This window comes from Cebus imitator, unplaced genomic scaffold (genome assembly GCF_001604975.1).
Source record: "Cebus imitator isolate Cc_AM_T3 unplaced genomic scaffold, Cebus_imitator-1.0 Scaffold66, whole genome shotgun sequence".
NCBI lineage: Eukaryota > Metazoa > Chordata > Mammalia > Primates > Cebidae > Cebus > Cebus imitator.
This window is the reverse complement of record NW_016107381.1, coordinates 3,022,525-3,032,775: the sequence shown is the minus strand read 5'-3', so window position 1 is coordinate 3,032,775 and position 10,251 is coordinate 3,022,525. Positions and strand designations below refer to the sequence as shown.

The following is a 10,251-nucleotide window of genomic DNA, read 5'->3' as shown; positions in this document are numbered from 1 at the left end:
GTTTACGAACAGTCCTTTTTTAAGTGCATATGGTATGTGTACCAAGTCCCCGGCTCAGCGTCACGACTTTATACACAGGTTCCAGTCATGGAATCCACGTGCCTTAGACTGAGGGGCCCTTCTCCCTCCGGACAGAGAGAGGAAAGAAATCCCTAAGATTCGAGATGCAGCCGGGATATGAACCCAGGACTCTGTCTTCTCAGTCGATGTCCTTCTCACTTCATGTCCACAGAGGGTTTTCTGCTCATGTTGGTGCAAACTCCAGGGGGCTTCCCTGAAAACTCATAGCAGAATCTTTGAACAGCTGCCCAACAAGAGGTTTCAGATTTTCAGCTATTTTCCTCTTTTAATGGAAGCTCTGACTGGCTAGTTGGTTAATGGGTCCCAGGTTCTCCCAGGCCACTTAACTTCCTAATTTTCAAGCATTATCCACGGAGAAAATCGACTCTGCAGAAGCTTATGACTTAATGAGCTCAGCCAAAGTCAATCTGAAGTTGTGGGCAGCAGCTTTGATCATTGTGATAGGCGTTTTGGTTTCCACCGAGCAGGGGATGGGAAAAAGCTTTGCCCATAATTTATTAATCACTTCCTTGGCTGAGCCGTCTCGCCTGGCTCTCCTGGGAAGCCCCAGTGTTAAGGTTGCTCAGGATTCAGCCTCAGCATGGCCTTTAGGTGTCCATACAGCCAGTGGTGCCTTGTTTCTGGGAGGCTTTGCTGAGCTGGAATGCAGCCAGATGTTGGAACCAGAGGTGCACACCTTGAGTAAACTCTCTGCTTTCAAACCACCCTTGAGGGCCCTTATTGGCAGAACCAGCTCCTCCAGGGAGGAAGTGCGTGGGGCCCACGTGTGTGTGTGTGTGTGTGTGTGTGTGTGTGGAGTTTTTTCAGAGACCCACTGATAAAATATTTACATCAGTGACTTGGTACCGAGTCCTGCTTTATTTGTTTTAAAAGTCTTAACAACACAGCATTAGCCATGAGGATGCTGGCTTGTTAGCTTTTGGTTTCTTGCCTGTGGTTTTTGTTTTTATGAGGAGCAAAGAAGCTAGGCCCGATCTTCTGGGAAAGTAGCCTGCCGTATATTAGCCACACACTGGAACAGAAAAACCGTTCTGTGTGCAGTGCCTACTGTGTGCCGGGTGCTGTCCTTAGTGCTTTTAGGTCACTATTTCTTTAATCCTCTCACAATCGTCCAGGTAGGTGCTGCAGGTTGAATTGTGTCCCCCCAAAAGATACACTGAAGCCCTAAACCTGGTACTTGTGAATGGAATCCGATTTGCAAATGGGGTCTTGACATAGGTCATTCGTTAAGACAAAGTTTATTGGATTGGGGTGGACTCTAATTCCCGTGACTGGTGTCTTTGTAATAAGGAGGGGCACACGGACCCTCACAGAGGGAAGACGGCCTTGTGAAGACAGAGGCAGACATTGGGACATGTAGGTGCAAGGCAAGGAATGCCAGGGATTGCCTCCAAAAGCCAGGCAAGGAAGGATTCTGCCCTGGAGTTTTCAGAGGAAGCATGACCCTGCCAACACCTTGAACTTCTAGTCTCTAGAATTGTGAAAGAACATATTTTTGTTGTTTTAAGCCACTCAGTTTGCAGTGATTATTTACAGCAGCCCTTGGAATTAGTGTAGTTAGAACTACCCAGAAGAATATTAACCCCATTTTATAGATGAGTACGTCAAGGCTCAGAGGTGTTAAGCATCTTGCCCCAGATCAGTCAGTTCGTAAGTGGAGACAGACAAGTCAGGTCTTGCATAATGTGGCTGCCAAGTCCATGCATTCGTTTTTACTCTGGAGCCAGCAAGGTGGTAACTTTCTAATGCTGGATATCTAGGACACCTTAATGAGCAGTTCAGTCTCAGAGGGAGGTTGCCCAGTTGCACTTTAGATCTGCTTCTAATCCTAGATTCGGCCAGAAAATTCCTTGATTGATTCTGGGGGAATCTTTGCTTTTTCAGAGAGGATATAGGCCTGGTATTTTCTGTCTAGGGGATCTAAGTGTGGGGTGGAGTAATACCATCTCTCCCTGCTGCTCAGCCAGGCCTGCGGGCCATCCAGGACCCATCCCATTCTGCAGAGAGCTTAGACAGCTTGCCCAAAGTCAATCTGTAGTTGGAAGAAGCATGACTGGAAGAGAGATAACGAAGGGTGCCATTTCCTCCTGATCTCTCTAATTGTGCCTGTATCCTTATCCCCATCTGAACTCCTACCCCTCCCATGCTCCCCCTCTATTTGGGAGGGAGAGAGGGAGGCAAGGGTCATGTTTTAGAAAGGATACTATTTCATGGGCATTGGAACCCCAGTGGAAGATTTTATTGAGGGGAGTGACATGACCTGTTGGATGCTATGATGGGCTGACTTGCATCCCCAAAACTCGTATGTTGAGCCCTAACACTTAGTACCTTGGAAGGTGACTGTATTTGGAGATATGGCCTTTAAAGAGATAATTATGTTAAAATGAGGCTGTTAGGATAGGCTCTAGCCCAGTTTGACCTTTGTCCTTACAAGAGGAGGAGTTTTAGAAACAGAGAAACACCAGGCATGCACATGCGCAGAGGAAGGACCACGTGCAGACACAGTGAGAAGGTGTCCATCTGCAAGCCAAGGAGAGTTTTTGAGAAGCCAAACCTGCTGACCCCTTGAACATGGACTTCCAGCCTCCAGAACAATGTCTGTTGTTCAAGCCCCTCGGTCAGTGGCATTTTGTGATGGCAGTCCTAGGGAAGGAATACAGAACCTAAAAGATGAATTGAGCCTTAGGGTGGGGAGTGGATGGGGGAGTGATACTGTGGGTATTCAGAATAGCTGGAAAGTTGCAGGAAAGAGGAAGGTGGACTGGACCAGGGAGATCCACAGAGGTGGGAGGAAGGTGACAGATTACAGGACTGTGTAGGAGCCTTAAGACAGATGATTGGGATGGGGAAGGAGTGGGGTAAATAATCTAGGAAGATCCCAGGATTCTATCTGAATAGATGGTGGCTCCATTCACTGGCTTATGGTAACACTGAAGGAGCTGCTGGTGTGAGGGAGAAGGAATCCCAGTCGTCTATAAGAAGGTATCCTCTGGCAGCTGGGTTTTGTATCTGGAGCTCAGACAAGAGATCTGGACAAGGATGGAGATTTGGAAAGCACCAGCATCTAGATTACCACTAGATTTGTGGGTACCAATGAGGAGGTGGTGATGTGAACTTGTTAAGCAAAAAACTCTGTGAAACTCCAGCTCTTAAGGGAAGACACTGCCATAGGAGAATAAGAAGGGGTATCACCAGACCACTGTGCTGAGAAACTGAGGGAAAGACTGAGGATGGCAGTTCAAGACACAGGCCGGGATAGAGACAAAGACGTAGGAGTTACCAGCATAGAGATGTTGGAGGGATTCATCAGTGAGAATCTTCACGAGGGAAGAGCAGAGGACCAGAGAAAGCACAATAGCTTAAACTTTTTTTTTAAATTGTTTGTTTTCAAATTGGTAATATGTATAATGGTATAAAATTTGAAAGAGGATTTCTCATCCCTGCTGCCTCATGCACAGTTTACTGGTTACCAGTTCTCCAGCCCAGAGGAAACCAGCCCTCAGATTCTTGTGTGCTCTGTCAGAGGTATCTGTTTATGTGCAAGAATGTACATGTGTAGGTATGTTTGAATACACAGGTAGTCTATTCAATTTAATTTTTTTTACAGAAACTGTAGTATACTATGCATCCTATTGCACAAATAATGTGTGTTTATTGATTTCAGTTTTGTTGTTTGAAAAAGAAATGCAACCATATGGTTCAACATTTAAAAGGTGTGGAAGAGGTGGGTGCAGTGGCTCACACCTGTAATCCTAGCACTTTGGGAGGCCAAGGCAGGTGGATTGCCAGAGCTTAGGAGTTTGAGACCAGCCTGGTGAACACGGTGAAACCCCATCTCTACTAAAAATACAAAAAGCCAGGCATGTTGGCGAGTGCCTGTAATCTCAGCTACTCAGGAGGCTGAGACAGGAGAATCGCTTGGTGGAGGCTGCAGTGAGTTGCGATTGTGCCATTGCACTCCAGCCTGGGCAACAGAGCAAGACTCTGTCTCAAAATACATATATATATATATGAAAGCACGTAATAAAAGCTGTTCTTTAGGCCTGACCCCAGCCTTTCTGGTCTCCTCCCTGGAGTCACCTCAGGTTTTTTTTGTTTTGATTATTGTTATTGGTGTTTACTTACTAAACATATTTGAGAGATCTCTCTTTCAGAATGGAAAGAGAATCCTCATTCCCTGTATATGATTTATGGTGTTCTGTTGTATGGATGCACCGTAAATGATTTCATTAAGCTCCTATTGGTAGGTGGGTTGATTCACATCTCTACTGTGACAAGCAATGTTACATTGGATAGCCTTACACATATATAATTCTAAATACCTGTAGAAATGGAATTGTTTGAGTTGAAGGGTCAAGTGCATTTTTTTTTGAGACGGAGTTTTGCTCTTGTTACCCAGGCTGGAGTGCAATGGCATGATCTCGGCTCACCGCAACCTCTGCCTCCTAGGTTCAGGCAATTCTCCTGCCTCAGCCTCCTGAGTAGCTGGGATTACAGGCACGTGCCACCATGCCCAGCTAATGTTTTGTATTTTAGTAGAGACGGGGTTTTACCGTGTTGACCAGGATGGTCTCAATCTCTTGACCTCGTGATCCACCCGCCTCGGCCTCCCAAAGTGCTGGGATTATACGTGTGAGCCACCGCGCCCGGCGGGTCAAGTGCATTTGTAGGTGTTTTTGTGGTTTTTTTTGAGACAGAGTCTTGCTCTTCCTTCAGGCTGGAATACAGTGGCACGATCTCTGCTCACTGCAACCTCAGCCTCCTGGGTTCAAGCTATTCTTCTGCCTCAGTGTCCCAAGTAGGTGGGACTACAGGTGCTCACCACCATGCCTGGCTAGTTTTTTTCTTTTTTTCTTTTTTTTTAGTAGAAACAAGGTTTTACCATGTTGCCCAGGCTGATCTCCAGCTCCTGATCTTAGGTGATACACCCACCTTGGCCTCCCAGAGTGCTGGGATTATAGGTATGAGTCACCGTGCCCAGCCATGTTTGTAGTTTTGATAGTTACTGCCTTGATGTCCTCTAAAGAGGCTACATCAGTATACTCCCCACCAGCATTAAATGAGAGTGCCATTTTCCCCATTGCTTTTCAATCAGGTGTGTTATCATTTTGATTCTAGTCAGTGTCTCATTGTGTTTCTCACTCTTATAATGAGGAAACCTCTTTCTATAAGTGTAAGAACCATGTGTGGTTTCATTTCTATAAACTGTTTATATCCTTTGCTTGTTTTCCTGTTGAGTAATTAATCTTTTTCTTATTGATTTATAGGAACTACCCATATATTATAGAAATTAGCCCTCTGTGATACAAGTTGCAGGTGTATTTTCTCTCTTAATCAGATTTATTAGTCTTTTCTTTCATAGTTTTTGGACTTTCCCTTAGGAAGGGCTTCGTTACTCCAAAATTACACATCAAAAGCATATTTTCTCTTCTGATGTATTTTTCACCTACTTAGAATTTATGTTGATGCCATGTGAGCGTGAGGGATCCAGCTTTTTTTTTTTCTTTCAGGGGCCACCCACTTGTTCTGATCATTTGTTGAATAATCATTCTTGCTCACTGACTTGATCTCTGTTCATTTTCTGTTGCTGTGTAACAATATTGTCACAAACTCCTTGTTTGAACACAGCACACACTTATGTCACAGTTGCTGTGGCCAGGAGCCTGGATACAGCTTAGCTGGGCTCTCTGAAAGGCTGCAATCAAAGTGTCAGCCGAAGCTTCAGTCTTACCTGAGACTCGACTGGGGAAGGATTCAATTCTAAGCTCATGAGGTTATTAGCAAAATTCATTTCCTTGCAGGCAGCCAGATTAAAGCCCTCATTTTCTTGCTGGCTGTTGACTGGAGGCCAGTCTCAGTTTCTTGTCATGTGGGTCTTCCATACAGCCTCTTGTTTCATCAAGTCAGCAAGAAAGAGAAGGACTCGAGCATGATGGGAGCTGCAATGCACATCTGTTCACCTTCCTTTTATGGATTAGAAGGAAGTAACAAGTCCTGTCCATGTTGCGGGGAAGAGGATCACACAAGGGCATGATACCAAAAGGTGAAGACCATGGCGGGGCCTTAGGAATCCACCTGCCATCCTAGGTTTATTATACTTTAAATTTCCATGTGTATGATAAACTGTTTCTGTAACCCCACTAACTTTTAAGAAGTGAAGCTGGCTGCAAGAAGTAAATGCCATAGAGCTGAGATCATCTTTCCTGGTTCCTTGGTTAGGTATGAAGCCTAACTCTGTCTGGTTGTGGACTTCATTTCATGAGACTCTTCGGCAGCTCTTCACTGGCTGGACTTGATACACATGCTTCCTGCTGACTTCTTGTCCATACTCCATGTCTCCAGGCTGTGATAACCTAGGAACTGCTTGGGTACAGGAGAAGCTTACTACTTGTTTCCATACATTTGGCCCTGAAATCCTGTGTTTTATTAGGGATTATGTTCATATTGTTAAATATTACTTTTCTGGCCACACCACTGCCTCTTAGTGAAATCAAGTGTGTCGTTGCAACTTGAAAATGTTATCCTAGTAGAATGCAGTAATAGCAAAGCTGTGGAGTGTTTGAGATGCTGATGGATTAGTGCCAGTCCTTCTCCCTGAAGAACAGGAGCATGCAGAACAGGCATCTGGAAGAAGGAGGGAAATCTGGCAGCTGTGTTCTCTACATTTTTGTTTTCCCCACATTTCCGTAAGTCAATTTTGTTACCTGCAGTTCCTGGCCAAAATAATGCTCCCATTTCCTTTCCCAAAAGTCATTATAGATTGATTGACTTGTAGGGGGTAGAGGACTCAGACTCTAATTAGAAGATGATGGGTTAAAGGAAGTTAAAAAAAATCAATAACAAACAGTATAGGCACTGGAGTGCAAATGGTGTAATCTTTGACACTGAACTTTGTAGGACAGAGAGGTATAGGATGATGCTGTGATTCATGAGAGAAGGTTGGAGAATGGAGCCTCCAAATGGGCGGACCCAGAGAGCTGGCCAGGCAGAGGAGGGAGCACTAGGGTGTTGTTTTGTTTTTCTTTTAAGTGGAAGGGTGATGAAGCCAAAAAGAGTTATCAGTTGTGTTTGGATGTGCTGATGGTGGTAGAGACTTCTCAGAGCAGGTGAATAGAGCATTGCATGCCCAGGCTCAGGAAAATGTTCATGCAGAAGATGCCTTGGGCAGGTTGGTAAGTTAGTTGAAGAGAGGGATCCTTTTTGATACAGGCAAGGGGAGTTGGGCTACTGAGCGGTGGAGGGATCTCATTTTTCTAGGAGTATAGGTTTCTGAAAGGAAGAATAAGACCTAGTTTCTGAAGCAGAAATGGGATAATCTCAGAGTTGGGGACCATGTGGGTGGGGTGGGATGATGTTGGCAGGAAACCTGCCAGGTAATTCTTTAAACTTGTTGCGAGTGAATGGCATCATGGTAGAATTTGAACTTGGAAGTGTACACAGTTAGATCCTTACGTCTCTTTGTAATTGAGAAAGGCATAGTTGTAGGGATTAGTTCTGTGAGTCCAGCTTTTCCTGAGATGTGGAGGGTCCATGTCTTGGTGGGAAAGGAGGGTAGGAGGCAATGTGAGACTGCTGGAGCTGGAAAGTTTCTCCCCAAAGCAGGTGATGGGAGCTGGCCAGGTGGCCTCCAAAGGAGATTGTGTAGATGAGAGGTATGGGGGCCCAGGGACAATGGATGAGGGATATTTTCTGGAAACACAAACACAGACTCAGTCAGGAAGGGGATGTTGGTATTTCCTGTGTACACTCATTTCCTCCCCTCCTGGGACAGCGCATGCATTTGACTTCATTCATCACGAAACTTACTGTGTTCCAGGCATCGAGTTAGGCACTTGGCAGTACTGAGTTGAATAACACAGAGTCTCTTCTCCAGGAGCTTAGCCTGGTGGGGGTGGGGAAGGACACTATGAAGTATCTGAGATGATGTTGGAATGAATGAGTCTTCTATTTTCAAAATAGTTTTTTTTAGTTGAATTGTATTATATGGCCAGTTGGACGGTGACTTAAGGGGGGTGTGTGTGTGTGTGTCTGTGTCTGTGGATGTCTGTGCATGCATGTGTCTGTGTTGCTTTGGCTTTTTATTTTTCTTGGAGTTTTGGAAATATGCATACTTAGTACATATTTACAAATGTGGTTTTTTGGGTATTATTGGTCTATTGAAATTCAAACTCAAATTCAGTAAGTCACCTTATTAGAATGAAAACTGCATTGCTTAGGCATGTGTTACGCCTATGGAGTGGCTTTCAGAGCCTGCTAGGTAATTCGGGGTGGCATGGTGGCTGGCTCCATGCCACCAGGGACCCAGCCTTCCTCTCTTACATGGTATTCCTGTGCTAAGTACCTCATGGCCCAAGATGATTGCTTGAGTATCAGCCATGTCATCCGAATTCCAGTTGAAGGAAGGAGGAAGGCACTGAGAAAGATGAACTCCCTCTTCTTAAGGATCTGTCCTGGAAGTCACACAGTGAACTTCTGATTATATCCCATTGGCCAAAACACAGCCACATTTTGTTGCAAAGAAGTCTGGGGAATGGGCTTAAGTAAAATCAGGAGTCTTTTTAGTAATTAGAAAAGGAAAACATATAATGGGACCAGGAGGAGTGTGTGAAGGGGCTAATTACGAAGGGAAGAGGACCAAATTCGAGAATTTTACTTCCGAAAACTTCACCAGGGGTATTTTACAGAAAATATGATCATTCTTCCAAGCAGCTTTACTAGAGGAATAAGAGGTATCCTGGGAGAGTGCAGGTAGGGAGAGGCCCAATGAGACGTCGCTCTTAGTTTGTTCAAGCTGCTATAACAAAGTGCCTTAGATTGGGTAATTTATAGATAATAGACATTGATCACTCACAATTCTCTAGGCTGGGAAGTCCAAGATCAAGGCACCAGCAGATTCCGAGTCTGGTGATGGCTCTCTGCTTCATAGGCGGTCCTCACATGGCGGAAGGGGAAAAAGGCTCTTTCAAGCCTCTTTGATAAAGGCACTAATCCCTTCATGACCTAACCACATCCTGAAGGCCCCACCTCTTAACACTATCACACTGGGGATTAGATTTCAACATATGAATTTTGGAGGGACACAAACGCTCAGTCCATAGCAATGCCTTCAGATGGTGGGGTTAGGGAAAACAGGTGGTGGTTTCAAGCCTGAGCCTCCACATCGGTGGTCACCATGGTAGACTCCAGGATGTGGATATGGATTTATAACAGGGCTGCAGCTTCCCATGTGGGTTCCATGGGATATGCTCCAGAATGAGGCACAGTGGGGATCTTTTTATTGATTGTCAAGGGCTTGTGATTCTCTCAAGTGATGCAAGGGAGCCCAGCTTATTTAAAATAACCAGGATGTCTAATTCACATTTTTAGGAGGAAGGGAAGTAACACTGAAGGCTGTTTCCTGTTGCATCAAAGGCAAAATTCAAACTGTAGCTGTTTGTGAACAGAATCCCTGTCTGTCTCCAGCCTCACACCCGCTCGAGGTGTACATACCTGCAGTGCCGCACTGCTCCCTTCAGCCTTCGTGCAGGGTCGTCCAGGGTGGCCCAGGGCAGAGCAGCCTCATCTATTGTGTTTGTGACATTGTGTGACATGTACCTGGTACTGCCATCAGTTAAATGGGTTTGCACTTGTGGTGGTAGCTCTTCTTGATGTACTAAGCTCCTTGGTTCAAGGTGGGGCTGTTTCTCACATACCTTTGGGACCCCAGCTTTGCTCTGCTTGGGACTTGTGATTCTGATCCAGTGCCTCAGACCTGAAGGCCCCTCTGTGTCAGTCCTGCAAGGATTTCCCTGTTTTCTTCACCTCATGGTCTGTCCTAAGCAGGAGGCATTGCTTTACCTAGAGCAGATTATTGAGCTGGAAAAGACAGTAAATAGGTAAATTGATCACCAGCAGAGTCCAGAATAGTCAGCTCAATGAAACATTTAAATTTTAAACACCCGCATTCAGAGTTTTTTCTCTAACATTCCAAGTGCTTCAGGTCAGGGGAGGAGAGAGGAGTTCTTTAGCTTAAATTATGCTCATCCTCTGAGGGCCACAGCTATTAGTATATTGTTTCCCTGAGCTTGGGCTCATTTTGGATTTTGCTGAATGGTTTACACATTTTTCCCTTTTTAGTGAATACTAGAATCTCAGATTAGCAAAGGACCTTTTTTTTTTTTTTTTTTTTTT

The 10,251-nt window shown here is 45.0% G+C and overlaps 1 protein-coding gene and 1 pseudogene across 3 annotated transcripts in view; one reads left to right on the top strand and one right to left on the bottom strand.

Moving 5' to 3' along the window:
- The window catches only part of LDLRAD3 (low density lipoprotein receptor class A domain containing 3), a 299,452-nt gene that overhangs the window by 28,982 nt on the left and 260,219 nt on the right, over positions 1–10,251 (top strand). The window lies entirely within an intron of this gene.
- LOC108305725 overlaps positions 1–10,251 on the bottom strand; it is a 42,015-nt pseudogene that overhangs the window by 2,576 nt on the left and 29,188 nt on the right.